Raw genomic sequence first — 18,652 nt, forward strand, 5'->3', positions numbered from 1 at the left:
AATTGTGAGTTATGACTTATAATTATGAAAATCGAACTCCACTTCATTGCATTGAGGTCAACTTTATTTTCTTAGAAAAAAAACATGCACACTGTGCTCTTCTGTTAGATGACAGCATAAATCTCTTCGGGTTGTGAGTGGTAATGATTTACCTTACATTTTGTTGAACAAGGAAGCAGAGCAATTATCTACAATATCTCAGGTGAGAAAAAAATCATCTAGGTAGCTGTTGTGTAAAGGTTTAACTCATCAGGAGATCTCAAAAGGAAACTAGACTTAGGTTTAATTCAAATTCAGGGTGATACTTCAAGGAACAATTCCTTACCAGCTTTCAGATTGTACGTGGTGTTTATTCCTAATGGAGAGGAGAAACTGGGGAGCAGATAGGAGTAATGGAGAAATTCTCCCAGTTTACAGAGGAATGCTGTGTCAACTCCTTGTTCCTGGACAGAATTACGCTGTGCGAGCACTCACTGATTTTGTTGAGTCTCAGTTAATTAAAAAAAAAAAACAAAAAAACAGGAAAAATAAACTTGACCCTCTCCCCAAACACTGGCTCTTGCATTTTTTGTCTTATCTTGGTCCTGTCTTTGGAGTCCTGTCCTGTCCTATCTGGTGTTAGCTACATGCTTGTGGATGTTGCACATAAGATCAAGGGCTTTCTGATCCACAGACCCAGGTTGCAGGTCCTGTTTTAGAGTTTCTTTTTTAAGAAACTTAAAGTTTCTTAAATCCCACCACGCAGAGGTGGCTCTTTCCAGACCCTGCTCACGCAGATCAGATGTAGGCTTTTCATCCCTGTCTAGGGTACTCGTGTGTGTTCTTTGGGGAATCACAGTGAGCGAGCCAGAAAAGCGCTGGACATTGTCTGAAAAGCTTCCGCCGTGAGTTGTCTGCCAGAGATACTGACTCCCCAGAGGGTTACAGCGCAAATCTGTAGTCACATTGAGGTTTCTGTGCTAGGCCACCGTGACTCACTGCTGGTGATCTGAGGTTCTTAGGCCCCACCTTTCCCCAGCCTGCCTGCCTCCAAGCTGCAGTGTGGTCAAGGCCAGATTGCAGTGGCCTTGGGATGGCAGACAGCTGGTGGGTACCCAGCATTCAGCAGTGGGACCACACCAGCTGTTTATGGTGAGCTCCTTCTGGATTGGTTGGTATTTGGACCTTATTGGTTGTTAAATGTTAACATTAATTCATCTAAAGCTTTGAAAAAAGAATTATTATAATTGCATATATATATATATATTCTCTATTCTTGTTTAGTTAAAAAAGTAACATATACTATACACCTTAATCCAAAATCTCTCCTAGGGCAAAATTGCTGATTCAAAAAAATGGGAATGTAACCCCTGGTTGCATGTGACGGAAACCTAGTTTTTATTGTACCTTTCCAAACTCAGGGGAGGAACCACAACCATCCTCTCTGTCTCTCTCTGTGTCTCTCTCTCTCTGTCTCTATGCCTCTCTCTCTCTCTCTCTCATATCCAGCCATCTCTACTTACCTTTGAACACTGCAGATGATGGCTGTCCCAAAGCTCCCAATTATTTCATTTCAAACCTCTAGCAGAAACCAACCAGGGTCTCTGAATTGCAATTCAGAATTCCTGAGGGAGAGAATCTAATTGGCCTAGCTTGGATCAGGTGTCCATCTCTGGTCCAGTCAGCTGTGGCTGGGGGCGGGGGTTCACAGTCACAGAACACAAGCACACCATTTAGCCTGCCCCTGGGAGCGATGGGGCGGGCAGTTGTCTGAGAAGGGCGCGGTGGTAGGCGGCTTCTGAAATGCCTCCCAGTGATCCCGACCCACTGGTATCCACACCTCTGTGTAATCCCCACCCCTTAAGTAAGGGCTGGACCTGGTAACTCACTTCTAATGAATCAACTCTGCCAATAGCGAGGAGCTGTCACTTCCAAAATTAGGTTACAATAGACCATGACTTCCATTTTGCACAAACTCTTTCTCTCTGGTTCTTTTTGTTCACTTGCTCTGAGAAGGCAAGCTGCTGTGTGCGCCCTGGGGAGAGGTCCATGTGGCAAGGGACAGAGGGTGGCCTCTGGCCTAGTGCCAGTGAGGGACTAAATCCTGCTAACAACCAAGGAGAGAGATTGAGAGTAGACCCTTCCCCACTCCAGCCTTGAGATGGCTGCAGCCTTGCCTGTCACCTTGATAGTAGCCTCATGAGAGACTGTGAGGTAGAGGCACCCTGCTAAGCCATGCACAGATTCCTGACCCACAGAAGCTGTGAGATAACAGATGTTGTTTTAAGCCACTGAGTTTTACCCCACCATTCCAGAAATCCTGCTCCTAAGCTACTAAATGTTGGAGCAATTTGTTATGCAGCAATAGATAACTAATACACGTATTTCATGATTGGAGAGACTCTGAGGTCAGATGCCAGTGTATTGTCCTTGCTTTGCCATGTGCCAGCTGTGGTCTTGTGCAAGTCATGGAACCTATTCAAGCCACATTCTCCTCTGTGAAGTAGAGATGGTAAGAACAACATGGTTGCTGTGAGGATTAAATGAGATAATATAAACCCAGTGCTTCCACTTAGTTTAGGTATATTAATATTGACTAATTAAAATGAATATTAGCAGTATCAATAAAGCTTAGCTATTGTTAGTGAGCTGTCACAGCTCTTCTAGCCCTATACATTTGGGTCATTGGTGCCTGAGTTCCATCTTCAAAGAAATCTGGAGAATTTTATGCTCCTTACAGAAATGATATGGAAAGAAACATAAAATATCCAAAAATCTTGAAGCAAATGGCTATTGAACTACTAAATATAGAGAACTATTTTCATTTAACTCATTTTGGTCATACAGCAAAGAACCATTGCATATCGTGGAGAAGACAGATAGAAATTGACCTAGTGCTCTCAGATTTGAAATATAAAAAACAATTTGAGTTGATGGAATAAAATTTGTTTTTGTAGTTTCCTCCCACAGCAAGGCATCCGACAACTTTCTGCTGCCAATTACTTTGTGTATGGAAATACCAGGGTGCTGTGCAGGTGGCAATCCACCACAGAGATGAGCCTGAAGATGAGGGGCACAGGCGTCGTCACTGGCACTTTTAAGGTTTCTGCCTTCTGAGGCCAAAGCCCATGATGTCAAGGGTTTGATGGGATTTGTTTATTAATTCCAAACACAAATGCTCAGTGCCTGTGTTTTCACTCCTCCTTGGGATGTTGTCTTTCTACCACTGGGAGCTGTAGACCTTCTTTGGTAGTGAGAGAGGCTAGATATGCAGATCCCCTACCCCACCTCACCTTCATCCTTTCACTGCTCCAGCCCAAGGCCACTGTTGGAGCCCAGAGTTCCTACCCGCCATGGCTGTGTGTTTGTTCCAGGAGCCAGGAGCTCAGCCTACTGGCCCCCTGTTCTCCATCCATTCACACCACTGTGCCTGTTCCTTCTTGAGCCTGGCTGCTGGGGGTGAGGGTGGTGTAGGTAGCTTCCTTGGCTTCCCCACTTTTCCTGTCTTAAAGTCAAGCACAACAGAAGCCCTTTCTGTGTGGAAAGCAGCATTACTCCTTGCTGAGAAAACAAAGGGCAGCAGAAAGGTTGAATGAGAAGTATGGTGGGCAGGTACCCTTTACAAAAAAATACCAAGTCCCCTGAAGACAGACTGCCTCTGCTATGAAGCTGGGTGCTTCTGGGGTCTGGTAGGGGTCACTGCATTTCATCACCCTCACCCCAACCCTGTCCCTAAGGATGCTAGAAGAAAATTGGCAGTATGTGTGTATGTGTGTGTGTGTGTGTGTGTATATATATATATATATATATGCCTATAGGCATATATATATGTTTTTGCTTCCTGAATGAAATAAACCAATTAAAAAAATTAATGAAATAAACCAATTAAAAAATTACTCAATGAAATAAACCAATTAAAAAAGTTACCAGTAACAACTTGAAAAGGAAAGAGGCAATCCTTTTGCTATAAACTGAAAAGTGTCCAATAAGAAGAAAAGCAGGAGATTTTAGTGTGACTTAATGCAGCCCCTCTTCCTACAAGATGATGCAAAAGGAAGTGAATTGCAAAACCTTGAAAATTCTCACCAATACCCCCTGATTTGGATAGAAGCAGACAAAGTTGGGAGTAGGGGCTTAGAAAAAAGTCAAAGAAATCTTGGCTCCTATGTGTGGTGTCAATACTTCCTGACTCAATTCAAATTGAGCCAGGAAAAACCCCAAAATGTTACCATCTTCCAGGACCCGGTGCTGAATCTGGGGACTGATTTGAAGCCTGAGAATACCCCCACTCCGTGAGAAGAGGGAGTACCCCAAACTGGACATCAGCAAAACGTTAGAAGAGAGGGTAAGCCCAGTACCATACCAAAGGCTGCAGAAAGTTTGCCAAGCTCTTTCCAAGTTCCTATCCCCAGGCATTAAAATAGTATCTGGAAGGGAAAAAAGACCCCAGGTAAGGTTGAGAGGGTTTCACTGAGAATCAGTTTTCTTTTTGTCAGAGCCAAAAGAAAAACTGAACAGAGCTGTCTGCTTGAAGCATGAGCAAGACGAAAAGAAGCAATGTGGTAACTAAGCAAGCATTTTGCAGGAAAATACAATGAAAGCAAAGAAATGAGCATGGCAGGCATAAAACAGAGGACAGACTGCAAGAAACAATAACCCAAGGAACCTAGGAAAAGTTTCTTGCAATTGCTTTGAGCTGCAGAGGAAATTATTAAAAACATGAATTCAATAAGACAAGAGCCAAAACCAAATCAAAACAAAACCCAAATACTTCAGTGATGAAATTCAACAAACCAAAAGAGAAACAGAGAGGCCAAAGAAAGAAGAATGAATGCAACACTCATTCCCAGGCAATCATGGAGCAACTGCTGCAAACCTATGGGAGAAAGAAAGTATAAATGTCCTTTGGGGATAAAGGCAATAGGAGACATTTATTTTTATTTTTTAAGGCAGAGTCTTGCTCTGTCACCCAGGCTAGAATGCAGTTGCATGTTCTTAGCTCACCGCAGCCTCAACCTCCAGCGCTTAAGTAATACTCTCACCTCAGCCTCCTGAGTAGCTGGGACTACAGGCACGCACCAGCATGCCTGGTTAATTTTGTTTATATTTTGTAGAGATGAGGTCTCACTATGTTGCCCAGGCTGGTATTGAACTCCTGAGCTCAAGCTATCCTCCTGGCATGGCCTCCCAAAGTGCTGTGATTATAGGTGTGATCCACCATGCCTGGCCAACAGGGGACATTTTAAGCTTGCCCAAACTTGGCATCTATGAATCCTCTTGAAAAAAGGCAACAGTCTTGAAACCATATATATATATATATTTTAAAGCATAAATAGAGAAACCATAGAGCCCTTTTACTAAAGGACTCAAAGTGAATCAACTTTTATATATGATGACAAAAAGATGTGCATCTGCACAACTGGGAGAATGAGTTACCGTCTCATTCCGGTCCCAAACAGTTGACTGTGAGAGGCTATGGGTGGAAGAGGTGTTTGGAACTGAAATTCAATTTTAACTCCATTTGAGAAGCTAATGAGGCATCCCAGGGAAGATGTTGAATAGGTAGTTGGATGTAAGAGACTAGAAGTTGGAAGACGGGTCTGGGATGAAGATATACATTTGGGAGTCACAGACATACAGGTGGTATTTAAGGCTTGAGAGTGGATGAGATCACTCAAGGGGTGAGTGTAGAGAAGAAGGCCAAGGAATAAGCCTTTGTTCCCTCCAATATTAAGAAATCGGGCAGAAGAGGAGGAATGAGCGAAGAAGACTGAGGTGGAAAGTCAGTGAGGACGGAGGAAAACCAGAAGAGGGTGGCATCTGGAAGGCCAAGTGAAGGATGGATATCAAGGAGAAATGCCATCAGCTGTGTCAACTGTGGCTGAAAGATCAAAGTAAGATGAGACCTGAGAATTATCCACTGCTTTTAGCAATGCAGAAGTCACGGGTGACCTTGACAAGAGAGTTTCAGTGGAGCTGTCTAGTTGAAAGCCTGTGTGGAGGGAGTTTAAGAGAGAGAGTTGGAGAGGAATTGGAGCAGTAAATATAGACAAGTTTTTCAAGAAGTTTTGCTGCAAATGGGGCAGAGAAATAGGTGATAGCTGGCTGGGGTGGTGGGGTCGAGATTATTATTATTATTTTTTTTTGAGACGGAGTCTCACTCTGTTGCCCGGGCTGGAGTGCAGTGGCGCGATCTTGGCTCACTGCAAGCTCCGCCTGCCGGGGTCACGCCATTCTCCTGCCTCAGCCTCCCGAGTAGCTGGGACTACAGGCGCCCGCCACCACGCCCGGCTAATTTTTTGTATTTTTATTAGAGACGAGGTTTCACCATGTGAGCCAGGATGGTCCCCATCTCCTGACTTTGTGATCTGCCCGCCTTGGCTTCCTAAAGTGCTGGGATTACAAGCGTGAGCCACCGCGCCGGGCCGAGATAATTATTTTTTTAAGATGGAACTGGATGTGGTAACTGAGGCTAAGAGGGGTGATTTCTAATTCTGTTAGGCAATTGCCCCAGCTAATTCTAGCCTCAGTGATGAGCTCTGGATTGGAAAAATAAACTTGAGGATCATCATTATATTTAAAATTGCCTAGAGATGGCCCAGTGCAGTGGCTCATGCCTGTAATCGTAGCACTTTGGGAGGCCAAGGCAGGGGGATCGAGCTTAGGAGTTCAAGAGCAGCCTGGGCAACATGGCGAAACCCTGTCTCTACAAAAAATACAAAAATGAGCTGGGCGTGGTGGCATGTACCTGTAGTCTCAGCTACTTGGAAGACTGAGGTCTCAGCTACTTGGAAGACTGGGGGTCGCTTGAGCCTGGGAGGCAGAGGTGACCTGGAGGCGGAGGTTGCAGTGAGGTTGAGCTGCTGCACTCCAGTCTGGGTGACAGAGCCAGACCCTGTCTCAAAAAAAAAAAAAAAAAAAAAATGCCTAGAGATGAGATGATATGTCCTAGGGGAGCATGTAGACTAAGAGTCGAGGGCCTAGCAGAGAACTCTGAAGATACAGATTTTTAAGAAATAGGCAGTTATTTGTTAAAAATCTGCATCTTCAGAGTGTTGGGGGCATGGTTTCCTCGTATGGTCATTCAGGCTTCTTTGTAGGTCTACAAAGCCAACAAAGAAGCCTAAAGGAGAATGACCACAGGAGGAAAATCAGGAGATCATGTTGTCGTGAGAACCATGGAAGAGAATGCTTCATTTCAACAGGGTTGACGAGCACCAGAGATTTAGTAAAGAGCAAAGAATTCTAAGGTGAATGTAACACCACAGGAAGTTATTTGGGATCTTAAATGAGAACGTTTCAGGAATATAATGGAGGAGAAGCAGATTTGTCATTAGTTGAGAAATTAATGGAAGATGATGAACTGGAGACAGCAAACACAGAACCCTATTAAGAACTTTGACTGTGAAGGAGGTAGAGGGAGAGAAAGGGCAACAACTGGAGGAGGAGAGACTTATTTTCAAGATGGTAGAGCTACGCATGACTAAATGTTGATGGAAGGTTTCCAGGAGAAAAAGAGAGAAGGAAAGAGGGGAGCGTGGGGAGAGGAAGGCAGGGGAGGAAAGAGGAAGGGAGGAGGGGAGAAAGAACTCTGAAACTTCCTCCACATATAAAATAACAAACTATCTGAAATCAGTTGGAACCAACGTGGAAATGGACTGAGCTTGCTGACATCACAGCCTGAATTTCCACTGCATACTTTCCCATCAGGAAGTATAAAGCATGAACTGCGCATGCCCAAGGACTTTCCAGCCCTCCCCTTTTATTCCACCAATCACCGGCTAATCCTAGAATCCGCCCCCAAACAGTTTCTAACGCAATTACTGCCTCGAAGCCAGCAAAAGAAGACAGATTTGAGTTGGACTACTCTCTTCTCGTCTGTCAACTTGTAATAAAAGCCATTCTCTTCTCAAACACCCAGTATCATAGTATTGGCTTCTAACACACTGAGCATCGAGCCACTTTTTCCAGGTAACAAGAGAATGTTCAACAAAGAAAAAAGAAACTAGACATGCAAGAGTGTCTATTTATCATCTTCTACAGCAAGCGTCCACAAATAAGGGTCCACGAGCCAAATCCAGCCCACTGCCTGTTTTCGCCATAAAGTTTGATTGCAATCCAGCCACACCTACTTGTTTACACATTGTCCATGGCTGCCCTACAGCTACATCAGAGTTGAGTGGTTGTGACGGAGACCTTATGATCTGCAAAGATGAAAGTTTTACTATCCGGCCCTTTACAGAGAATTTTGTCAATCCCTGTTCTATAGGAAAGATGGGAAGGTTTTGGAGAAAGGGCAACCTTCAGAAAAATCCAACTTCTGAGTCTGTTTCCTTTTCTGCAAAATAAGGACACCATTCATTAAATCAGTCTTTCATTTCACAAACATTTATTGATTGCTACTATGTGCCAGAAGCTGGGAGTGCAGAGATCAATAAGATCTAGCCTTGTCCTTTCAAAGCCCATGGTCTAGTAGCAGAGATAGATGGATAAACAAATAGTTGGAATACTTAGAGCTAAATTCTATGTGCATGCTGTGCAGATGAAGGGGTGGCATTTTACCTGGCTTGTATGGGGCTAGTAAGGAATCACTGGCATATGAGGTTGCTATGGCTGAGAATGAAGCCAGTCAGTGATTAGTATGGCACGAGGAAACCTCAAAGAGAATTAAAGAGGAAGAATTCTGCAAAGCACTAAGATAGAAGGGCTAAGGGGAGGGGACTGAGAAGGAGCAGTGAGAGAGGTAGAAGAAGAATAAGGAACGTGTTCCTGGTTGATTTTAGAAATGTAGCACCCTACCTTCCAAAAAAGAACAGATGTTTTTTTCCAGAGCAGCTAACATTTATCAGATACTGGCTAAGTGCAAGAATCTGTTCTGTACTTTACATTCATTTGGTAATCCTCAATACAAGCTGGTGGGAGGGGGTGTCTTCCTAACCCGGGGTTATACAGCTAGTAGGTGAAATATCAATGGGACACACGTAGGGTACCACTCCATCACTCTGCCCTTGACACACCTCCCTAGCTGATCATTGCTCTCCCTGCTGAGTCTAGATGTGGCTTCACAATGTATCTCAACAGAGCTTTCTGGGCAGCCACCATCAATCAGTTAGAGTTGGCCCCTGAGATGAACTCTATTTGTTATCCCTTGTCTTAATGCATACACAAGCACTTTGTTAAGTACAAAGCGCCCCCCACCTAAAAATGTGGTATTACTATTACTATTGATTGTTAATAAAATTAAACAAAATAAAAACCTAATAACGATATGATAATATGTGTGTCATTCAACCCAGATGTTTCAGAATCTGGAATATATTTTGGCAATGTAAACATAACACAAATAAACAACCGATCTTTTGTAGATTCTTTGTACTCTTTTCAAATTGAGTCTAGGATGCATACTCATTCCTGGAAATCATTCCTACATGTAATTTAACCGAGCAAATAAGGAATAAGGAATTTCTAAAATGTACAGGAGATTGAATGGATTTAGGAATGGGGCAGATAGTCCCCTTTATTATGTTTAACATTTTAAGGAAATATTTCAAACATTCAGTAAAGAGAAAAGTATAACACCCATGTATTCACTACCTAGATTTTAAAAGTAGACATCCCTCAGTATCCATGAGGGATTTGTTTCAGGTCAGGACCCCTATACCAGCATACTAAAATCCATGGATGCTCAAGTCCTTTATATAAAACAGTAGAGTATTTGCATATAACCAATGCACTTCCTCTCATATACTTTCAGTCATCTCTAGATTACTTGTAATACCTAATACGATGTAAATACTGTGCAACTGGTTGCTATGCTGTATTGTTTAGGGAATAATGATAAGAAAAAGAGTCTGTACATGTTCACTACAGATGCAACATGGATTTTTTTCCTCCAAATATTTTCTGTGATTGGCAGAATCCACAGATGTAGAAGCCAGAGATACAGAGGGCCATCTGTACTAGCATTCTGCCATTGCATCAGAGATTAATGAAAAGAATACAATTATTACAGATACAGTTGGTGTTCATTTTATGCCTCCTTCCCATTCTGAATTCTCTCCTTCTCCCTGGAGGTTACCACTCTTCAGAGGGTGGTGTGTATCCTTTTCATTCACGTTTTTATATTTTTACTATATTTATATAAATGAACACTAAACAGAATTGTTTCACATGTTTTTAAACATTACAAAAATGCTAAGGCAATGTAAAATTGTTCTGCAACTTGCCTTTATCATTCCATACTATGTTTTTGAAATGCCTTTGTGTTGATTCCTGTGTTCATTAATTTTATAGCCTGTCTTCTTTCTATTCTTTGAAACCTGCCCGAATTGTTGAAGACAGAAAGCAGAGATATCTGACAGCTTTTCTGTAGCAGATATGAAATCATTTGGCCTCAATTGTTTTCTGTTTTTTCCCTTTTTCCTTCTTAGTCTCTCCCCTCCCCTTTCCTCTTCTGCTCTATTAAGGATTTTGAATATAAAAGGAAATAGCAGGAGAGTGAAAACTCTACATGGAGGGTCTGAATTTAGCACCCTATCTTCCAAAAAAAAGAACGGACATTTTTTTTTGGAGCGGCTAACATTTAACAGATACAAGCGAAGTGCAAGAATCTGTTCTAAGCACTTTACATTTATTTGGTAATCTTCAATACAACCTGGTGGACAGAGGTGTCTTCCTAGCCCAGGGTAAGTGGTGATTTTAACCCGAGCATTGAGATGCCAGAGCTGATGTCCTTCCCTATTCAAAATAAAAAGTCATATTGATCCCAGCCTCCCGCAGTGTTAGGCAAACTATGAACAGCGAGAGTCCCCAGGGCTAGTGCTTTAACAATTTTGGGTATTGATTCCACTACTAAATTAAGTATCAAAATGAATGCTAATAATGAATAGTAATAAAGTAGGTACTTGAAAATCCACAGGGCTGGGTGTTACCTCAGTTCAATTTTCTCACCTGAATTTTAGCCACCCATTGATTTCCAACTCCCCTCTGGATATTTCCATTTGACTACACCGTGACTGTTCCTAACTCTGTAAGAACCAGGCTTAGTTATTTCTTTCCCTCTTGACCATTTCTTATTGCAGCAGATCTGGTGCCTCAGTCTGCCTTCCACGGTCTTCTGTACCCTGGTTCCTCAATACCCACTAAAGACTGAATCCCACCACCCTCCCAAATTCATATGTTAAGGTCCTAATCCCCAATGTGATGGTATTTGGAAATGGGGCCTTTGGGAGGTAATTGGGTTTAGGTGAAGCCAGGAGGATGGGGTACTCATGATGGGATTGGTGCCCTTCTTGAAGAAGAGACAAGAGTGCTTGCTTTCTCTCCACCATGTGAGAATATAGCAAGAAACTGGCCATCTGCAAGCCAGTAAGAGAGCCTCGATCCCGAACTTCCAATCTCCCAAACCTGAGAAAATAAATTTCTGATGTTTAAGCCACACCCTCTGGTATTTTGTTGGAACAACCTGATGTGGTTTGGTTCTGTGTCCCCACCCAAATCTCACTTTGAATTGTAATTGACAGAGCAGGAGTATCACCATCTTGGACAAGGACTGTCATTTAAAAATTCACCTTAATCCTTGAGGAATCGCCATACTGTTTTCCATAATGGTTGAACTAGTTTACAATCCCACCAACAGTGTAAAAGTGTTCCTATTTCTCCACATCCTCTCCAGCACCTGTTGTTTCCTGACTTTTTAATGATTGCCATTCTAACTGGTGTGAGATGGTATCTCATTGTGGTTTTGATTTGCATTTCTCTGATGGCCAGTGATGATGAGCATTTTTTCATGTGTCTGTTGGCTGTATGAATGTCCTCTTTTGAGAAATGTCTGTTCATATCCTTTGCCCACTTTTCGATGGGATTGTTTGTTTTTTTCTTGTAAATTTGTTTGAGTTCTTTGTAGGTCGATTCCTCAAGGATCTAGAACTAGAAGTACCATATGACCCAGCCATCCCATTACTGGGTATATACCCAAAGGATTATAAATCATGCTGCTATAAAGACACATGCACACATATGTTTACTGTGGCACTATTCACAATAGCAAAGACTTGGAATCAACCCACGTGTCCATCAGTGACAGACTGGATTAAGAAAATGTGGCACATATACACCATGGAATACTATGCAGCCATAAAAAAGGATGAGTTTGTGTCCTTTGTAGGGACATGGATGCAGCTGGAAACCATCATTCTTAGCAAACTATCGCAAGAACAGAAAACCAAACACCGCATGTTCTCACTCATAGGTGGGAACTGAACAATGAGATCACTTGGACTCGGGAAGGGGAACATCATACACCGGGGCCTATCACGGGGAGGGGTAGGGGGGAGGGATTGCATTGGGAGTTATACCTGATATAAATGACGAGTTGATGGGTGCTGACGAGTTGATGAGTGCAGCACGCCAACATGGCACAAGTATACATATGTAACAAACCTGCACGTTATCCACATGTACCCTAGAACTTAAAGTATAATTAAAAAAAAAAAAGAAAAAGAAAAAAAATAAATAAAACAAAAAAAGAAAAAAAAATTCACCTTAATCAAAAACCACCTAAATCCAAAGGCCATCAACCTAATGGCTAAGGTCAGCATGACCATAAACCACAAATAACATCTCCAACCAGAAACATTCCAAACTCCTCCCTGATCAGAAACATGCTAGCCCCAAGATAAGCCCCCTCTGGCCAGGAAGATGCCAGCCTCGAAATAACTCCCCTCTGGCCAGGAAGATGTCAGTCCTAAGATAACAGAAACATTCCAATCCCACCATAAACTTCTCCCCCCACTCAAAGAAACACTCCAAGCTTATGATAAACCCCCTCACCCTAAAACCAATTTACACTCTTAGTTGGTAAGAGAAAGTGCTCTTGACCGAAATCAACCAGAAGCCCCCTCAGGTTTTTTCTCTAAAATAAACCTGTCTTTGATGGTTAAGCCTTGTTTCATATTTTTTTCCTCTTTCTTTAACTCTTAAAGTAATAATCCCCACATGTTGTGGGAGAGACCTGGTGGGAGATAATTTAATTATGGGGGCGGGTTTTTCCCACGCTATTCTCATGACAGCAAATAAGTCTCATGAAATCTGATGGTTTTATAAAGGGGAGTTCCCTTGCACAATCTCACTTGCCTGCCGCCATGTAAGACATGCCTTTGCTTCTCCTTTACCTTCTGCCATGATCATAAGGCCTCCCCAGCCATGTGGATCTGTGAGTCCGTTAAACCTCTTTCCTTTATAAATTACCCAGTCTCAGCTATGTCTCTATTAGCAGCATGAGAACAGACTAATACACAGCCCAAGCTAAGACACTATATATAGCACCTAAGCCACCTATTTAGCATTTAAACGTATTAACTTTCCATCCCTTTTCTGCAAATCTACATTACCTGTCCTCTTGCCTGTTTTTTCTCTCATGTTATTTTCCTGAACTAAGCAGGCACTCCCCTTCCCCACGTAACTTCACCATTAAAAGGACAGAAATTAAAGTTTCTTTTTCCCTAGTCTTTTCCCATATTTTTCCTACTAACTTCACATTCTTTTTTTTTTTTTTTTTTTTTTTTTGGGATGGAGTCTCGCTCTGTCACCCACCAGACTGGAGTGCAGTGGCACGATTCTGGCTCACTGCAAGCTCTGCCTCCTGGGTTCACACCATTCTCCCACCTCAGCCTCCCGAGTAGCTGGGACTACAGGTGCCCGCCACCGTGCCCAGCTAATTTTAAAAATATTTTTAGTAAAGGGGTTTCACCGTGTTAGCCAGGATGGTCTCGATCTCCTGACCTCGTGTGAGCCAGGATGGTCTCAATCTCCTGACCTCGTGATCCACCCGCCTCGGCTTCCCAAAGTGCTGGGATTACAGGCATGAGCCACCGCGCCTGGTGCTCATGCTTTCATTATTTTTAGAAATGATATTTATTGCTAAACATCTTGTGTCTGCAATGAAATGATAAACTCTTCAAGGGTGGGCCACATATTGCATTCTTCTTTCATGCAACAGTGTTTCCCAATATTTTTAAATGTCTGAGCCCATCTCATAGCAATATACATTCTCTTTTTTTTTTTCCGTTCTTTTTATTATTATTTAAGTTTTGAGATACATGTGCAGGTTTGTTACATAGGTATATATGTGCCATGGTGGTTTGCTGCACCCATCAACCCATTATCTACATTAGGTGCAATACACATTCTCTATTAAACTCTTACGATGTTTTCTTCAAAAGTCATATCGGTCATTTTTGCATGAAAGAAAATAAAGAAGTGTGTATTAGTCTGCCTTGACTGCCATAACAAAATATCACAAGACACAGCGACTTAAACAACAGAAATTTATTTTCTCACAGTTCTAGGGGCTACAAGTCCAAGATCAAAGATCCAAGTGCTGGCAGGGCTGGTTTCTAGAGAGGCTTCTCTTCCTGGCTTGCAGACAGCTGTCTTCTTGCTGTGTCCTCACATGGTCTTTCCTCGGTGTGTGTGGGGAGAGAGAGAGAGAGAGAGGGAGAGGGGGAGAGGGGGAGAGGGGGAGAGAGAGAGAGAGAGAGAGAGAGAGAGAGAGAGAGAGAGAGAGAGATTGAGATTTCTGGTGTCTGTTCCTCTTTTTAAAAGGGCAACAGTCCTATCAAGTTAGGGCCCCACCCTTAGAATCTTTGTAACCTTAATTGCCTCCTTTAAGGCCCTAGCTCCAAATCCATTCAGGAGTTAGAACTTCAACAGAAGCATTTGGTGGGGGGCACAATTCAGTCTATGAAAAACTAATTTAAGTAAAAATATATTTGGGGTCAGCATATTATTAATGACTGTATTATAAATCTTATTTTAAGATTAATCTTAAACATAATCTTTAATGATATTTATAACATATAAAATACACTTTGAGTTTTCCCCAACTTAGTGACTCACACTGTTTAGTTAACTTTAAATTCACTATATAAGAAAAAAACCATGAATTACTGAGAAATAAATTTTAAGAAAGACATTTCACATTGAATTTTAGTCCTGAATGTATAAAGTGCAAAATGAAGTTTAATTGTGTGTTACAGTGTTAAAAGTAGACAAAAACTGCTTTCATGACCTGATGTTTAGAATTCTTGTATTTATCCTTACAGATCAATTAATTTGTTTTCATAACTTTTGCTTCTAAATACTAAGAAAAAAGATTCAAGCTGCTGCTTACAAGCACTTTCCCACAAATACCACAATGTAGATGTTCTACCCAATAGTATAACACATGAATTGGTTATAATTTTTACTATATTTTATCTTAACATTGTATTTTGATATCATAAGTGCTATGTGAAAATTTTGATCAGAATGCTATATAAAGATCTAGTGAAGGGGTGGGTGCAGTGGTTCATGCCTGGAATCTCAGCACTTTGGGAAGCCCAAGCGAGACGATCCCTTGAGCCCAGGAGTTTGAAGTGGCAGTGAGCTATGGTGGTGCCACTGCACTCCAGCCTGGGTAACAGAGCAAGACCTTGTCTCAAAGAAGAAGGAGGAAGGAAGGAAGGAAAGAAGGAAGGAAGGAAGGAAGGAAGGAAGGAAGGAAGGAAAGAGGGAGGGAGGGAGGGAATGAGGGGAGGGAGGGAGACAGGGAGGGAAAATAAAGAAAGGAAGAAAGAAGAAAAGGAAAGGAAAGGAAAAGAGAAGAGAAGAGAAAAGAAAAGAAAGAGAAAAGAAAAAGAAAGAAAGAGATCTAATGAAGCTCTTAAGGAAGACTGGAAGAATTATCAAGTTCAAAGTTCATATCAATTTCTGAATTTCAACATTAGTGTTCCCTTAGGAGCACTGTCTTTGCTGCCTTTAACCAGTGGTTCATTCTATGCAACAAGAAGAGAGTAAATGGAACACCAGGTGACAAAGAATAGGAACAATTTAAGATTGTATAATAGCCAAAACCAATGCTGTGTGGTGTTCCACTGAATCAGACAAAAAGATCAAACAAATGAGCTATAAGAACATTCCTCTTGTCTCCACCAAGTCCGATGCTGTTCACTCAATGCTCACTCAGAGCTCTGTTTTATATGTTAATGGGAAATACTAGACACATACAACAGCATGGATAAATATTTAACTGAATCTAAAGGGGCTGGAAACAAAAAGGCCTAAGCTGTAATGATTGAATTTATATAAAATTCTGGAATAGGTAGAACTAAACTATGGTGATAGAAAACAGATGGGTGGGTACTTCTTGAAGGTGGGAAATGGATTGGGATGGAGCGCAAGGAAACTTTCTGGAATATTTAATAAGCATTTGTCAAAAGGACAAATGAATGCTTATTAATTAATAAGCATTTGTCAAATAGGACACTTAAGATCTGAGCATTTCACTGTACATATGTACACCTCAAAAAACTGAAATATAAAAACAACAACAAAACAAAACAAAAAAACAAATAGAAAACAAAAGAAGAAAAGGCAACCAACCAGTGAGTCTGGAAGATCATTTTCTTTCAAACGGTTTTTCAGTGGTTTCTCTCCATTGTCCCTAACACGTTTTCAGTCTTTTTCATTTTAGCCATTCTGGTGGGTGTGCAATGATATCTTATTGTGGTTTTGGTTTGCATTTTCCTAAAGACTAATGAGATTTAACACCTTTTCATATGTTTATAGGCCTTTTCGATATATCTTTTTGAAGTGTCTGTCCATTTTTCTTTCTTTCTTTTTTTTTTTTTTTTTTTTTTGAGACAGAGTCTTGCTCTGTCATCTAGGCTGGAGTGCAGTGGTGTGATCTTGGCTGACTGCAACCTCTGCCTCCCGAGTTCAAGAGATTCTCCTGCCTCAGCCTCCAGAGTAGCTGGGTTTACAGATGCCCACCACCAAGCCCAGCTAATTTTTAAAAATATTTTTAGTAGAGATGGGGTTTCGCCATGTTGGCCAGGCTGGTCTCTAACTCCTGACCTCAAGTCATCTGCCCACCTCAGCCTCCCGAAGTGTTGGGATTACAGGAGTGAGCCACCACGGCCAGCCTCTGTCCATTTTTCTACTGTATAAATATATGTAGTTACACACACACACAGACACACACACACACACTCATCTTCTCCCACTCTGTAGGTTGCCTTTTCACTCTCAATGGTGTGTTTTGATGAATAGATATTTTTAGTTTTAATATAGTTCAATTTATACATTTTTCCTTTATGATTAGTGTTTTGTGTCCTGTTATAAACTTTTTGACTACTTCAAGGTTGCAAAGATGTTCTTTTACGTTTTCTTGTTAACTTTTAAAATACAGACTGACAATCCAAATGAAATGTATTTTTGTTTATGATGTGAGCAGGGTCCAAATACAATTTTTTTTCCATAGAGAGACGCAAATGACCTAGCACTATTTTGTGAAAAAATAATCTTTTCTCCATTGGTCCATGTTCTGTAAGACTTGTAAAAAATGAATTTTACATTTATGTCTATATATCTGTTTACACAAATGGTTAAAAACTCTACACATAGTTCTAATATTCTATTTTCACGCAATACTGTTGACACATATAGCCTATTAATGGCTGCATATAATGCATATATGTGCATTATATAGATGTACTGTAAATAATTTAATTCTCTTGAAGTAAACATTTACAGTATTTCCATTTGGCTACGTTATTGAGATGCTGAAATGAACATTTTGTCCAAAGTGAGTGCCAGTTGTTTAATTATCTCCTAAGGATAAATTGCTAGGAGGAGGAATTGCTGGATTAAAATGCATGTCTTCTTTTTTTTCCGAGACAGAGTCTCGCACCGTCACCCGGGCTGGTATGCAGCGGCGTGATATCGGCTCGCTCCAACCTCAGCCTCTGGGGTTCAAGCGATTCTGCTGCCTCAGCCTCCCGAGTAGCTAAGATTCCAGGCGCCCGCCACCACGCCGGGCTGATTTTTTGTATTTTTAGTAGAGACGGGTTTCACTATGTTGGTCAGGCTGGTCTTGGACTCCTGACCTCGTGATCCGCCCGCCTCGGCCTCTCAAAGTGCTGGGATTACAGGCGTGAGCCACCACGCCCGGCCAAAATGCATGTCTCTTTTTAACGTTTGCTTTCTGGGCTAGGTGGCGTGGCTCACGCCTGTAATCCCAGCACTTTGGGTGGCTGAAGCCAACGGATCGCTGGAGTCCAGGAGTTCCAAACGAGCCTGGGTAAGATGGGGAGGCTCTCTCTAGGAGGATCTCTTGAGCCCGGGGAAGTTGAGGCTGTAGTGAGCCGAGATTGAGCCACTGCACACCAGCCTGGATGAGAGTGAGACCTTGTTTCAATAAACAAACAAAGTTTGCCTTCCATAAGGTTTATAATAACGTTTTTCTTCCATCCGCAGATATTAACCTGTTTCCCCACAGTCTCACCAACAGTGGCCATTACCAATGTTTTACATCTTTGCTAAACCGAGTAAAAAGAAAACTTACTGTTTTCATTTCCATTCTTGTCTAATAATAGTTTAAACAGCTTTGTATATCCTTACTATTTGTTTAACTTTTTTGTTTTTTGGGAGGCCTGTTCTAATCTTTGCTCATTTTCCTTCTGGGGTTGTTGGCCTTTTTCTTACTGGCTTATTAAGGAACATAATTAATATATATTATGTCACTATATATAAACAATCTTATCTCGCAGTTCCCTAGTTTGGCTTTTAACCTCCTATTGTCTTTTGAGCTGCAGTTTTAACCCAGTCTGTATAGGAACTAACATCTGTCCAG

Source organism: Chlorocebus sabaeus, chromosome 5 (assembly GCF_047675955.1).
Source record: "Chlorocebus sabaeus isolate Y175 chromosome 5, mChlSab1.0.hap1, whole genome shotgun sequence".
NCBI classification, from domain to species: Eukaryota; Metazoa; Chordata; class Mammalia; order Primates; family Cercopithecidae; genus Chlorocebus; species Chlorocebus sabaeus.